Source organism: Rhinolophus hipposideros (genome assembly GCF_964194185.1).
Source record: "Rhinolophus hipposideros genome assembly, chromosome: 10".
Lineage (NCBI taxonomy): Eukaryota > Metazoa > Chordata > Mammalia > Chiroptera > Rhinolophidae > Rhinolophus > Rhinolophus hipposideros.
Window position 1 is genome coordinate 19,769,302 of NC_138056.1, and position 15,207 is coordinate 19,784,508.

The window sequence follows — 15,207 nt, forward strand, 5'->3', positions numbered from 1 at the left end:
TAATAGCTCAACATATAGAATTTATCCTCTTTCTATGTTTTACATAAATCACAAATTGAATATACATTAAATTTGAATGTTTTTACATTTTTCCATATTCTTATATAGCATGGCTTTATATTCAGATTTCATTGTAATATTGAAATAAGTACATCTGCATCACTGAAAAAAAAATTACTTACAATCGAGTGCTGATTCTCAAAGTCTAGACTCCAAGACAATTTGCATGTATACTCTAAATTATATTATACCTATATACAGATAAGGAAAAAATACTGCTGATTTCCCCAAAGGTAGTTGAGAGACAAATTAATATATATACTTGATCCCTGAGATCTTTGTTATCTTTAAATTTCAAATTTAATTATACATTTATTTTTAACATTTTTTGAAAAACAACCTAAATAACCAAATTATAGTAATCACTGATAATATAAATAATATTTAATAGTAAGGGAAAATGTTCATTATATAAAGAATAAAAAAAACCATTAGATAATAATATGTTCAGTATGATCCTGATTTTGTTCTTTTTTTTTAATTAAAGTTTATTGGGGTGACAACTGTTAGTAAACTCTGGGTGGTGAACACACAATGTGATATATAGATGATGTATTACATAATTGTACACCTGAATCCCTGAGATTCTTAACTAGGGGTAACACTAGTTTTATTGTGTGCTGATGCCAAGGGAAGAAAGAGAAGAAAACTTCAGCAAGCACGTGAAATTGGTCGGTAGTGGGTTGTGTAATGTTTCCCTGTGAAGCCCTGCCAGGATACTCCAAACCTACCTACCTGTAATGTTCATTTCACTTAAGGACAGTCCAGAGTGGCACATCAGAGTATATCTGATGTCAGAACTCCACCATCATGGACCGCAGTGCTCTTCTCTGGCCTAGATGTGATTCACAATGTGAATTATATGATCTGAATGTGAAGTTGGCTCTGTCTATAAACTTCTCTAAAATGAATGGGCTTAACAGCACTCTAGATGTATACTTATACATTCAGTCATCCATTCAACAGATATCTATTGAGCTCATTTTCTGTTCAAGGCAGGGTGCTCATCTCTCAAGACATAAAGACGAACAAGAAAAATATACCCTTTTGTCATATTGAGACTGAATGAAATGAGTGGCTGCAAATTCCAACAAAGAAACAAAACAAAACGACCATCTAGGAGCAGATCTCCCTAGATGTTTAGTCAGTTCATCGTTCTTATATTAGTGGACCTATAGCATTATTTGATATAAGTGATCACTACCTCTCCCTTGATATTCTTTGTTTCCTTGGCATGCAGGCCAGCATTCTCTTTTGGCTTTCCTCTTACATACCTGACTGACTGCTTTTCACAGTATCATTTGCTGGTCCCTCAGAGCTTAGTGTTTCGCATTTTGTCCATCTTTACTCGCTCTCCTGTTGACATAATTCATTATCGCATGTTAAAGTACCACCGGGGTGCTAAAATCTCCCTCAGTATGTATCTCAGCTCCCTCCTAAACTTCAAAGTCATATATCAAGCTGCCTGCTTGATCTTTCTACTAAGATATCAAACAGGCATTTCAAACTTAACTCATTTAAATTTTAACTCTCAGTTTTACCCCTTCAAAACTTCTATCACATCAGTTCAACCAATGGCAACCCAACCTTATATTTGCTTCCATCAAAAACCTTAGGATTATCTTACTCTTATGTCCACATCTAATGTATGAGACACTGCTGTTGGCTCTTCCTACAAAATAAATTTTGATTTTGACCTTTTATCACTCATATCTTACTTACTTTCCCAGCTTCCATCATTACCACTCACCCTCACACAGACAGCATTTAGAATGACCTTTAAAAAATGTAGGTCAAGCATTGTCATTCCACTCCTCAAAATATTACAACAGCTTCCTTTTCGATGTTAAAATGATCATATTGGCCACACATCCCCATATCATCTAAATCATATTGTTTTTCTCCTTACTACCAATGTTGATGCTCCACGAACATGGTATGTCCTATTAGGGGTATTTTGTGTTGGTTTTCCTTTTGTCCTCAACAATTTACATTTCCCAGACAGTCCCAGATAGCTAACTTTCCCACATATTTCAAGTCTATATCCTAATACTACCTTATTAATGAGGAATTTCTGACTTTCCACCCTCTCACTCGCACCTCCACCCCAACCAATACAAACACTCATATCTTAATTCTATTTTTCCTGCTATATTTTTCTATGGGGATTTTTTCCCGTGCCAATATACTACATCACTTATTTATTGTGCTTATTATGTATTATCAGTCTCTGTTTTGTAAGTTCTAATATAATAGCTATTTTTTTTGTTTGTTCTGTTTGGTAATATATGGTGGCCCTAGAACATGGCCTAGCATAGAGATGTTCAAAAATATTTGTTGCATAAATTAATGTAGTGTGTAATGTCCTTATGAGTTAGGAGCCAGAAACATAATGCAGATGGCATTTTTGATATTTTCTTTTTCCAAATGTCAAAAGGCATCTGTTTATATTCCAAATATTTTTATTTGTTTGTGTTTGTATCTGGAAAAAGAAGAAAGGGTAGATACTGAAGGATAGTTATAAAAAGGGTGGCATGACTTTCATATTAGTTTAGGCTGGCATTTACCACTTCTCCCTTTTGCAAGCAATGTTCTTTTTTGCATTCATTCTTACTCAAGCTTTCTGTGTGGCAGCCAATTCCTTGTGATGACTTATCAAAACCATATCTCTGACTTCTTAACAGCTTGGAAATTGATTATGTCACTAGAAATTTACTTTATAGAAAGTCAGGAGTGTCTTCCAGTATTTATTTAATAACAAACATCTTTACCTCTATCGTAGGTTGGTACCCGACCGTAGCTTTTTGTCAGAGCTCCTGAGAGTTTCACCACTTATCTTTCTCTTTTTGTCTAATTGAAAATGCAATAATAATAAGTACACTCTCACACCCAGGCTGTTTTGGGGTACCTTAAGATTGTACAGGATAGGCAAAGACAAAAGAAATGCATTCAGAACTATACTGCCATCTGTGTGTTCTTTAGCCATCTACTCATTGGACTCATGGGAGAATGGTTCAGCAAAGTCACTTGATACATTGGAATGTTCAGGTTCATAGTGAATGGCTTTGGGTTTCTGTTCTGACTTGAAATACATGCAATAAGCCCCAGTTTGCCAACTGATGAGTGATTTAATAGAAAAAAAGGGAGAACAAGTGCCAACTTAACAAAATCAAGGAGCTTTCCACAGAGAAAAGAAGCACTTTCTTTTTAAGTCTAATTTGGTTTCTATATAAAAGAATTGAGTGAGACTCTTTTCTCATTGCTCTCAGCTCAAGAAAGAAAGAAATGCCAAGTAGAAACAATTCTCCTTAATTTTTTCCTTTCTTTACATTGAAGAGGTGAAAATTACCCAATTTGTTCATCTATTACAAGTTTCTTTAGTGATTCCCAGAGAAGTAAGCTATGTTCCTCTTTTGCTATACTGCTGCAGGATATTTCAAAGCAGGATAGATGGATCAAATGAAATGGATCAAGATCTTTGATGAAAGCGTCTGTTTATAGAAAGTAGTTTTAAGCTGTTTAAAAGCATACATATGGAATGAACTTTGACAGACTAATTAGAGTTATTTGGTTGAATGAAAAGTATACTCTGAGCCATAAGGAGAAAAAAATCACTTCTTTGTCCAACTCATCATTTTATAAAGAACAACATTGATCTATAAATAGTCCAAAATATATGGAATAATATGTATAAGAGTGTTGTAGATATGCAATAGCATATTTCTACCTCTTTCCTAATATCAAGGAATATAGTTTTCACAATAAAGGAGCATGAACTTTGGGATCAGAGATTTATGTCACATTTCTCCAATTTATTCACTATGGGACACTGGGTAAAATACTGAAGACCTCTGAGTCTCATCGACGGAATTAAAATATCAATTCTTATTTCTTGTGATATGGCACATAACTACAATAAAACAACAACAACACAAATAGTTACATAATAATATATTCCAGGCCCCCTATAGGTATTGTATAGGCATGAATGTCCCGACAACTCTATGACTATAGTGTTCTCATTATTCCTATATTAACATCATGAAATCAAGTAACTCATGTAAAGCACTTGACAAAGTTCCTGATTATAAATTGCACTATAAATTTAAGTTATCATTTTATCATCATTATACCCATTATCAAAATTATTAGTCATATTTTATTAATATTATTTATTACATCCTAGATATTTTTCTTCCATTTATACACTCACACTCATATCTGGCTTGGGCACTAGAGCAGAAAATTACAAGTTTGGAGAAACATTCTTCATTTACATCAAAGTTTCTAGTATAGCAAGTACAAAACCTATTTATTATTAAATAAACCTTGGTTTTAGATTAACAAGTTTCTTTTATGATTTTGAATCTATAGGGCTTATTCTGAAAATAAGATGTGACTCAAGGTACCTACTGATGTTTGATTTTGTACACAAGCATTCACACACACACACACACACACAAACGAGTTTTACTTTCCACTTCAAATTAGTTGTTTTTTCATATGTATGTTCTGTGTGAAAATAAACACAGTTGTATTTTATATGTGTATTTTTCCATATGGCTTCAGCAAAAGAGTTACATAAAATCAAGTGTAAGAAACTATATTTTTATGGTATAGGTCAGTGTCAGTTTAATTTAAAGAAAGAATAATTAGTCTGACTAGTTTCTTTGAAAATTCTGTAATTCCCTGGCCTTGGTTGTGAGGAGAAGTCCTCACTCTAATACCGTTTATATCAGAATTTTATAGACAGAAAGAGAAAATCTGCCATAAAACTAACAGGTTATAACTTACTAGTCTTTTAAAATTTTGTTGGTCTTTGTTAGGTCTATGTTGGCTTGTTTGTCACCTCTGTGCATACGGCTGGGATAACCCTCAAGGGTTTTACTGTAGTCTAGTCTGTGCTCATTCAGTTTTAATGTAGTTCTCTTGAACTATGAAGACAGAACAAGCATGATTGATTAAAGCCCATTGTCTTTCTTGAGCCACAAGAAAATTATTCAAGAGCTGTTTGATTTTTATGTTTTCTACAATCAGTTCTTTAATTCCTGTCTATTTCCCTCAAGGCATCTGTAATAAAATTTGCCAGCTATTTAATAGTGATTGAAGTACTTTGTACAGCTTTCTCTATTCATTTATTCTAATTGTGGTATTAGAATTCTAAAAGCCCTATAAAACCCAAATTGCTATTTTTGAGTCCGGTAACACTTCCCTTATGCTATAATGAAGTCTGGGTACTTCTAAGAAGGAAAGATGCAGTGCTAAGAAAATCAGCCTCTCATTTCCTTAGATAGCCCTCTTTTATTTATCATCAATAAGATCAACTCATTCCATATTCATAAAACTAACATTTCAACTTTTTTCTTAATTTATGTAACAACATTTATTGATATCAACATTTTAAAAGTTTCATTGTATTTAATATAATTATGTAAAATGACTCCTAGACCTCTGTAACACTGCTTTGGGTTTATGCTTACATAAATAATTGACCATTTGTTAACATGTGGATGACCTTGATGATGGAGTTGGATGATCTTCATAAGTTATAGAAATATATAAATAGCATATCCACAATTAGAAGAAAAACAAAAATAGAAAGCTCTGGCAGAGTTCAAAATTTGTAATTATTTCCCGGCAGACAATTTTGGATTTCATGCTGCCAAATAGGTTAAAGAAAGAAATTAGGTGGAAGAATTCCAAAATATCATCTAAAACAGTCTCTAACCAAATGTCTCAGGCTGTGAATTCATCAGATTGGAGCCAACTAAGCAAGACTGAATAACTTAATGGCACTCTCAATGGACTGCCTTTTGGCATAGGTGACTTTGCATGTTTTCACTGTCTCTAGTTCAAGTATCAAAAACCATATGAAAATTAGAGCTACAGTGAATGTGGTCTATTCTATTGATAAGAAGTTAATTTATTTTAGGCTTTATGGGTATTAAAGGGAATTGCACCATGTGATCTTCTACATTTGAAGTTAAAAATGCAAGGGAAATGGATGTCCATATTTAGTCTCTTGAATGCTGGAAGTATGAGGGATAGAGATCAAGATAAGTTGAAGGAGATGGTTAGGTAACAGAAGTAAGCACTGTTAGAAGCTGGTTTAGAAAATTTCTGGTGATATTTGTAATAGCTAAGCTGTTGGGTTTTATTTGTCTATGGCATACTATTCAAGGAAATCATTGAAGTTTCCTTAAATCTAAGCATAGTAATGGGATGACAGAATTATAGAAAATGACTGAATCAATCAAATCTTTACAGATTTGTTAGGAAAATTAAGTCAGAATGCAAGCCTAAGAAACACATAGTGGATTTTAAACTGAAGGTACAATCACAGAGCTGATGCCCTCCTAGTAAGATGGCAATCTTTTTTTTTACATTCAGCAATGCAAAAGCAATCAGAAGAGAGAACAATCAGTGAGAGATGGCGTTTTTAGTGAAGATTTTGAGAAACATTGATGGGCAAGGAGAAATCAGTAGGAGAGGAAAAGAGTCCAAGTCAGGCAAATGTTTCTTAACTTAATTCCCTATATCACTGCCTGGAAAAAATATATATGATTTACCACTACTAACGTTTTGAACATGAGATTGACTTTCAGATGACTATTGTAAAAGCTGTATCATAAATAACAAGTACTTGTCATTATAAATAGATTAGATAACTACTAGCATATAGAACAAAAATCATAGAACAGCTTTTAAATAGTTTAGTATAATTGTCTACATATCAGTCCAGAAAAAAGTTAACATAGTAGGTCTGAAATTGCTATCCTTAAAAAGGCCTCCTTACGAGGTTGGCTCTTGGCTAGGAACTGGGAACATGAATGGTAAAAAGTTCCCTGCACTGATATCATATATATGATATAATGTGTGTATGTATATGTATGTGTATATATATATATATATATATATATATATATATATATACACATACATATAGTAATGGAATGGAAAATATATATATATATTTTCCCCTAAATGATAAGAGTGGGTCACTGTGCCTACACAAACCATGTATTTTATGCTGAACACCTGCTTTTCTTCTGGGAATCTGTATTTTGATACATGTTAGGCTGAGTGTGTCTATATAGCAAGCCCCCAGTAAAACCCCTGGAACCTAGTCTCTAATAAACTTCCCTGTTAGACAATATTTCACACATATTGTCACAATCTGATGTTGGAAGAATTAAGCACATCTAGTGTGACTCTACAGGAGAAGACCCTTGGAATTTTGCACTTGGTTTCTTTTGGAGTTCGTTCCCATGTGTGTTTTCACAGTGCTGATTTTGTTTTACATCTTTTGCTGGCATAAATCACAGTGAAGAGAACCCCAAACAATAATTACCACAAGTTATCCTAGTGAACCACCAAACACGAGGCTAGTCTTGGGGACTTCCAACACAATGCTAAGGAAATAATAAAAGAAAAAATAAACAATCAAATATTTCAAAGGTATATTAGATGACGGGACTATGTCACAAATCAATTACAATTAGTGCAATTCTTTGCACCTAAAGGAAATTAAAATGTTGAACAATGACATACCAGGAAATGTCATATAGGGCATATGAAAGTTTCTAATCCTCATAATGCATCTAGACAGATGATCATATTAGCAGTTTTTCCTTCCTCTCAGATGATGAACATGGAAATAGGTATGCTCAAATATCCCAAATCCCCTAACATCATTCCCTACAAACTAAAAAGAGAGATGATTAAAATTCTGGACGTGAGACTTTAAGCAGATGCTTCCATAGCTATTGGTGGAATCTAAAGGTTGTAGAAAATCCATTTTGGAATCCATGTTGTTATAGTCATTCTTCAAAAATAAACAAATAAATAATAATAAAGACAAGTGACCGAGGAAATCCTAACAGTGCTCAGGTTTCAGGTTTATAACCAGGAGGACAAATAGGATAAGCAAAGAAAAAAAAATGTGTAAATTGAAGAAATGTAGAGTAATTATGGAACATTTTTTTCTAAAAATAAATAAACCAAACATACAAAGAGAGAATGCTGTATGCATGAATTGGTAGAAAATAAAATTCGGTTTTAAAGGATAATTTTGATGGAGTAGAGAGTAGAAGGTTAGTTTATAGGAGTGTGATGAAGTGTATGTTTGGAAAGGCTTTCTCTATAATTTCTTATTCTCAAATATATAGGACTAGATAAATGGCGTTTACATTAAAAATATGTCAAAATGGCATCTAGCCCTAGGATAAGAAAATAATAATTTCTCCTCTAGCAAAGAAGCCAAAATTGACGAGAAATGGCATTTCACAGATACCAAGTGTGGCTTAGTGACAGGCTGGCCATATTAAGTGAACAAAAATGGGAATTTTAGAGTGAAGGTGTGGTGTATTAGATACAGACAATTTCATTAAAATGGTTTAAATCCTTTGCCCATGCTTAAAACAGTAGCAGGTTAAACAAACAAACCAAAAAAATAAAATTCTACGCTTCAAATCTTAAATATTTCACACATTATATCCCTGGAAAAACCTAGTTATAAGGAGTTCCCATTGAGGGGAAGAAAGCTAGCAACCTTTTTCTTTATTTTACCCTATTCTTAGAGTGCTTCCCCCCAAAATGTAAAAGAATAGAGATATTATTTCAGTATGGAATGGATAAGAAGGTAGTATATTTCTCTTTTTTACCATGCATAAAGTATATGGTGTGCATTTTTTAATTCAAAATACCTCAATTTAAGTAGTAACATATGGGGACATCTGCATAATCCATTCCATAGTTACCTTAATAATTTGTTAATGCAAACAATTGCATGTAATTACATATATATATATATATATATATATATATATATATATGTAATATATATTGAAGTTACATTTGCAATTGCAAATGTAATTACATATATACATACAACAATTGCATGTAATTACATATATATATATGTAATATATATTGAAGTTTTTACAAATTTCTCAATTTTGTTTATTATTTTTTAAAATACATAGTCAAATAGAAAATACTACACCTTGGTATCCATACAACCAGAATGCCTTACAAATCTTGCTGCTGTGAGTGTGCACTCCTTTCTACTCATTGCTCTTGGACTTCTTTTGTCTTCCAGGCACATAGTTTGAGATGTAGAATAGTTTATTAGTTAGCAAAGCAGTGCCATATTACTGATTACCATTTTAGATTAAAAAAATCAAAATATTTTGTATTGTCCTTCATGTAATCTGACATCGAAGTTAGTGCTTAAGATCTGGCCTTGGGTCACTGACTGTTAGCAGAGTCAGAGGCAAAAAGACAAATCATCTCACGTGAGACTTGAAAATGCAGAGTAAGAAAAGAAAAATCTGGTTATTTTTTTTCTGCATGAATCTGAAACAAAAGTCAATTTTATTACAGCGATAATAGTCAATAGTAAAACAGCACTCATTAAACCACACAATATGATTTCTCAAGGGACAGAGAAGAAGAAAAGTTAATAAAGATTTTATCAGTGATAATAACGATGATCCTTCTGCAAGAATAATCGAAACATTTAAAACAGAGAAATGTTCTGCTAATTATTTGCCCTGGCATCTGAGATGGCCCCTCTCACATACTACATATAGCACTAATAACAAAAATCTCTTTACAGAGTTCTCTCCTTGAATCATCATAGCAGATTCAGCAAGATACAATATACAAGCAACCAATATTCAAAAGCTCAAAAGATATGGACATAGAAAATTTCCTTCCATAAAGGGATATGTTGAACTCATTAGACTGGTATGTTTAACTTAAACCTTAGGTACAGGTTACCAAAGAGATAGTTTGGAAAACATTAAATAGGAAACAAGACGTGAAAAGTTCATAAGGAACCATAAGGATTATAAAAAGTCTCTTCAGGTATCATTGTGAATAAAGCAAACAAAGTATGTGTGTGTGTGTGTGTGTGTGTGTGTGTGCGCGCGCGCTATGCTCAAGAGCTATCAGAACATTAAAGTCTGATTTATTAATATTAGTATTAGCAGTTATTATTAATACAACCCTGAATATGTACAAAGTATATTTTTACATGTATTGGAGTTCAAGGGGATACAATTATTGTTTAAATTCACATATCTAAAAAGTGACAAAAAATATACAAAGAAAAGAAGAAAAAATGAATCAAATGAATCCTGCTAATTGACATCATCTTAAAGAAGAAATTCTAGATATTGGACCAAAGATTTCCCTAGCCTCTCTCCTACTCAACACACTTGAACAGACTACAGAGGACATATATATGAAGCTGTATGAGACATGATATGCATTTGATAGTAAAAAACATTAAGAACCAAGACATTTCAGGGATTCAGACTTCCAACAGATTAATTTTAATAAGTATAAATGTGAGAATGTACAACTAGTTTCAAACTCTTAAAAATAAATTATTTTTCCAAGTATGCAAGGCTGGTTCAATATTGGACAATCAATTACCACAATCCAACATATCAACAGGATAAACAGCAAAATCATGTGATCACATCAATTAATGTAAAAAACTCAAAAAGAAAATGTATGAAGACTGAGAATACAAAATAATAAATAATAAATGTCTTTCTTCACATGAGTATCTGTGTAAAAAGCCATTCAATTGTCCAGAAATACAATTTACAATAACAAAAAAAAATGAAGTTCTTGGCTATAAATCTAAGTAAATATGTACAAGATCTGTATGCAGAAAACTACAAAACATAGATGTAAGTCATCAAAGATCTAAATAAATGAAGACATATTCTGTGTTTACAGATTAAAAGACTCAATATTTTAAAACTCCAGTGTTTCCCAACTTAATCTGTAGAGTCAATATAATCCAAATCAAAACACTAGCATGCTATTGTGTTGTTATTGATGACCTGATTCCAAATTTTATGTGGAAAGGCAAAGAACCTAAAATAGCCAACAAAATAATGAAGAAGATGAGTATTGAAGGACTCACTACCAATTTCCAGACTTATTATAAACCTATGTTAATCAAGAGTGTTTCTTTCCAGTCTGTTGAGAGTAGCAGCAGCACCACACCTAAAGCCACTTGTCCTACAAGGAAAACAATAATAATGTGTCTGATATGAAATCAAGTAAATCACCAAGGTTATCTATGAATGGGGAATGTAACAGAAATGGAAATAAGAATATCCATGCTGTACTTACACATAAATTGAGCACTTAACTCTATGCTAGGTTTTGATTATATAGCGTTATTTGAAAATTGCCTAATAATCTTGCCAAAAAAAGAAAAAAGAAAAGAAATGCCTCCTTATTAATAGATTCTGTGTGTACTTTCTTTGAAGCACAACACACACCAATGATTTCATCTAGCTAAGAAAATTCAGGTCTGACTCTAACTAAATTCAAAGCTTTTTCCCTTAGTAGTTACAATATCTTAAAGGCTGTTTATTTTAATTTTTGAAAGCCAATGCAAAGCTCTCCTGTTGGTTCACATAGAGAGCTCAAATGTACCTCAAAAAAGTTCCTGGTTGAGGAATAATTTAACGCGAAAAAGTAGTGGGTTTCACATGTACTGGGCAGGGAAAGGTAGAGAGGAAGGGTTATTGTAGACAGAAAGAAGAAAACCCATTAAATCTCCTGTATTTAATATTTGTTTCATGTCATGGAATGGTGTGGAGCAGATTGGGAAGAAAATAAAAACCACTAGAGTTTTTAAAAAGCTACAAACTAAAAGTGTCAATAACAGGCACTCTACCCTAGAGTTACATTGGTCATCTTAGTTCATTTTATAATATCTCAAAATGTTTTCCTCAAAAACACTGTGTATTTTATTCTTTTTTGAAGAATTAAATTACATGAATATTATGATATTTATAATTGTAAAGTCCTGGTCAAAGAAATTTTATTTGCTTTTTTAAACCAAATTCCCATACCTTTTTAAAAAAATCTATCTGTGATGCATTCTACATAGGAAATTTATAGGGATTTACGTGATTAAAGGAGAGGCTACAGCAAGAGAATAGGAAACATTGACAGAGTGGTGGGGTATGGCGTGAAATCAAATGAAGTTTAAGAGATAAACAGAGTATTCTGACAATTGTCACTACCTTTATTTTGGCGCAAAAAGCAAATGGAAGGTATTAAATATTTTTTAAGTGGGGGTAAGAATGTCACATAATCATTCTAATGATTGAAATTTTAGAAAATTGCTCTAACTGAAGCACAAAGAATAGTTTAGTAGTTGGAGAGGAGGCAGGGGGACTAGTTAACAATGAAACCTTGGTCGTGGCTGAAAGAAATGAGTGAAGAAAATAAGGAGAGAGCCTAGAAATGAGTATTGAAAATCTATATATCTAAAATCTAAAGAGAGAAGTATGAGAAGGTTGAAAGGACTAAGAAGATGTGGTCAAAATTATAGTAGAAAAAGCATGGAAGTGTGGTTTCCAATGAATCAAATAGAAGAGAATATTTTTATATTGTGAAACTCTTTTGAGGTAAAATAAGATCCAGGAATATATTGACCTAATTACACTCAAGGCCTCGCTGAAGACATATTCCCTGTATGTCTGAAATCCATTCCACATTGTTTTCTTTAATTTATCTTCTATCCTGTATTCTTAAGACCACAGAATATTTGATTGATCAGTTCATCCACAATTCTAGTTGTTAGTTAGTTGTGTGCCCAACACTATGCCAGGCAACAACAGAGTTTCAGATATGAGAGCCATACATCTCCTGACCCTAAGGTGCCCACAGAGAATTGGGAATTCAGACACATATTTAAATATCTATCTATCTATCTATCTATCTATCTATCTATCTATCTATCTATCCATCTATCATCTCTATCTATCTATATCTATCTAACCTTACATTTTAGAGCAGTGTTAGTTTCACAGAAAAATTGAGGGGAAGGTACAGAGATTTTTCACATACCCATTGCCCCCACACATGCATTATCAACATCCCCAATCAGAGTGATGCATTTGTTCCAAATGATGAACCTATATGGACTCATCATCACCCAAAGTCCCTAATTTGACTTAGGGTTCATTCTTGCTTTTGTACATTCTATGTGTTTGGATAAATTTATCTATCATTATAGTAGCCTACGTACAGTCCTTTCATTGCCCTAAAAATCCGCTGTGCCCCACCAATTAATCCCTCTCTGTACTCTACTCCCTGGTAACCACTGATCTTTTTATTGCCTCCATAGTTTTGCTTTTTCCAGAAGTGCATATAGTTGGAATCAAAGCATAGAGTATGCTGCCTTTAAGATTGGTTTCTTTCACTTGGTAACATGCATTTGCACTTATGTTTCCTCCATTTCTTTTCCTAATTTGATAGCTCATTTGTTTTCATTGCTGAGTAATGTACTATTGTCTAAAATGTACCACAGTTCATTTTCCATTCATCTACTGAAGGACAACTTGGTTGCTTTCAAGATTGGGCAATGCTGTGCTGGTAGATCTCCTCTAATCTTCCCCTGCCCTTGTACTGGAATTTAAATCATGGGACCAATATTCAGTTCTTTTGGATTTAATTCAGTAAATTTTTTTTTCCTCACAAAGATCTTGTAAATGTTTTGTTAGATTTAAACTTAAATATTTCATTTTAGGGTGTAAGTGGTGCATGTTAGATTTAAACTTAAATATTTCATTTTAGGTAATGTAAGTGGTGCATGTTTTCAATTTCAAATTCCACTTATCCATTACTAGTACAGAGAAAAGTTATACAGTTTGGGTAATTTCTATAGCTCAGTCTTCAAGTTCATGGATTTTATTATAGCTAATATGCTATTAAAAGCATCCGATAATTTATAGATTTATATTATATATATTTATTCTGGAACTTTTCAATTATCCTTTATTATTTGTTTTTCTTGTTCTTTTTATTTTTCTTTATTTCAATTATTTCTTGTATTTAGATTCACCATCTACTCCCTCATTATTTTTTTTAAATTCTTTAGCCACAATTGTAAAGTACTTTTATGATAATTTTATCACCTTTTATTATCTATGTGTGTTTCTTATTATTAAATTTTCTCCTGGTTATGAGTTATAATTTCCTTGTTATCCACATGTCTCATAAATTAAATTATATTTTTGACAGTGCAGGTGCTGGATTGTTGAGTGTCTGGGTTTTATTATATTTCTTTGAGAAGTGTTATGTTTTATTTTCTTAAATAATTTATTTTTGGATTGTCTTGATCCTTTCAATACTTGGTCTGCAAGCATTGTAAAGTATGTTCTGGGTACTTCTTATTTTATGTCATGGTAGTCACAGTGCAAAAGTATTATAATCCCCAGTCCCTACTGGATGTCCATAGTATTCAGAGGAGTATCTCCACATTTGCTTTCAGAATTCTCAATGTTTTACAACATCTGGAATCTGTATTCATTATTTAGTAAGTATAATTTGCCTAGCCCTAGAGTCTTTAACTTTTCTAAATAATAGTTTTTCTCACTGTATAATGTACTTCAAACAGGATTAAATTCTTTATTAACAATATTTCAGCTTCTTTGGAACAAACACAGGAATAATGTCTTCATATTATTAAATACGTACAAGAAGAATAAAATAAATGATTTAGAAAATCAGCCCTTTTCATTTGTGGCTATGATTTTAGCATGGAAAAAAAAAAGAAAAGAAAAGTCCCTGCTCCTATTGCTAACAACTCAATACTCTAGAGGTTGTTCAATAAGGAAGGGTTGTTATGCAGAGCAATAAATGGAGGTATTTGGGAAAAGGCCAAATTGATTCATTCAGTGCATTTGTGTGAGTTGTAAAGTCATACAAAAAACTCAGTAGAAAAACCAGAAACCTCTTTAGAATCAATAACTAGTACCTTATGTATTTTACTTCAGTTCTGACCTTGACTTTGGAATATATTTCCCAATGTAAAGACTGTGAAACTGTAGATTTCAGGCAGTTTGCTTTTTGTAACCCAAATGTAATTTTCTAATCAACTATTGACTGTCTGTCATGTTGACAAATCAGTGGGACAACAAACATATATCAGATAAAATATATATTCCTGGAACACTAATGAGTATATCGTGAGGAGATGATTAGCAAGAACATGTCTTTTTCTATGAACATTCAGACCCTTTTCAATTAAGTGTTTTCAAATATGATGCTGAAATTTGCAATGTTAAGTTTTGTGTAGCCCCATTGCACAATAATAATTCA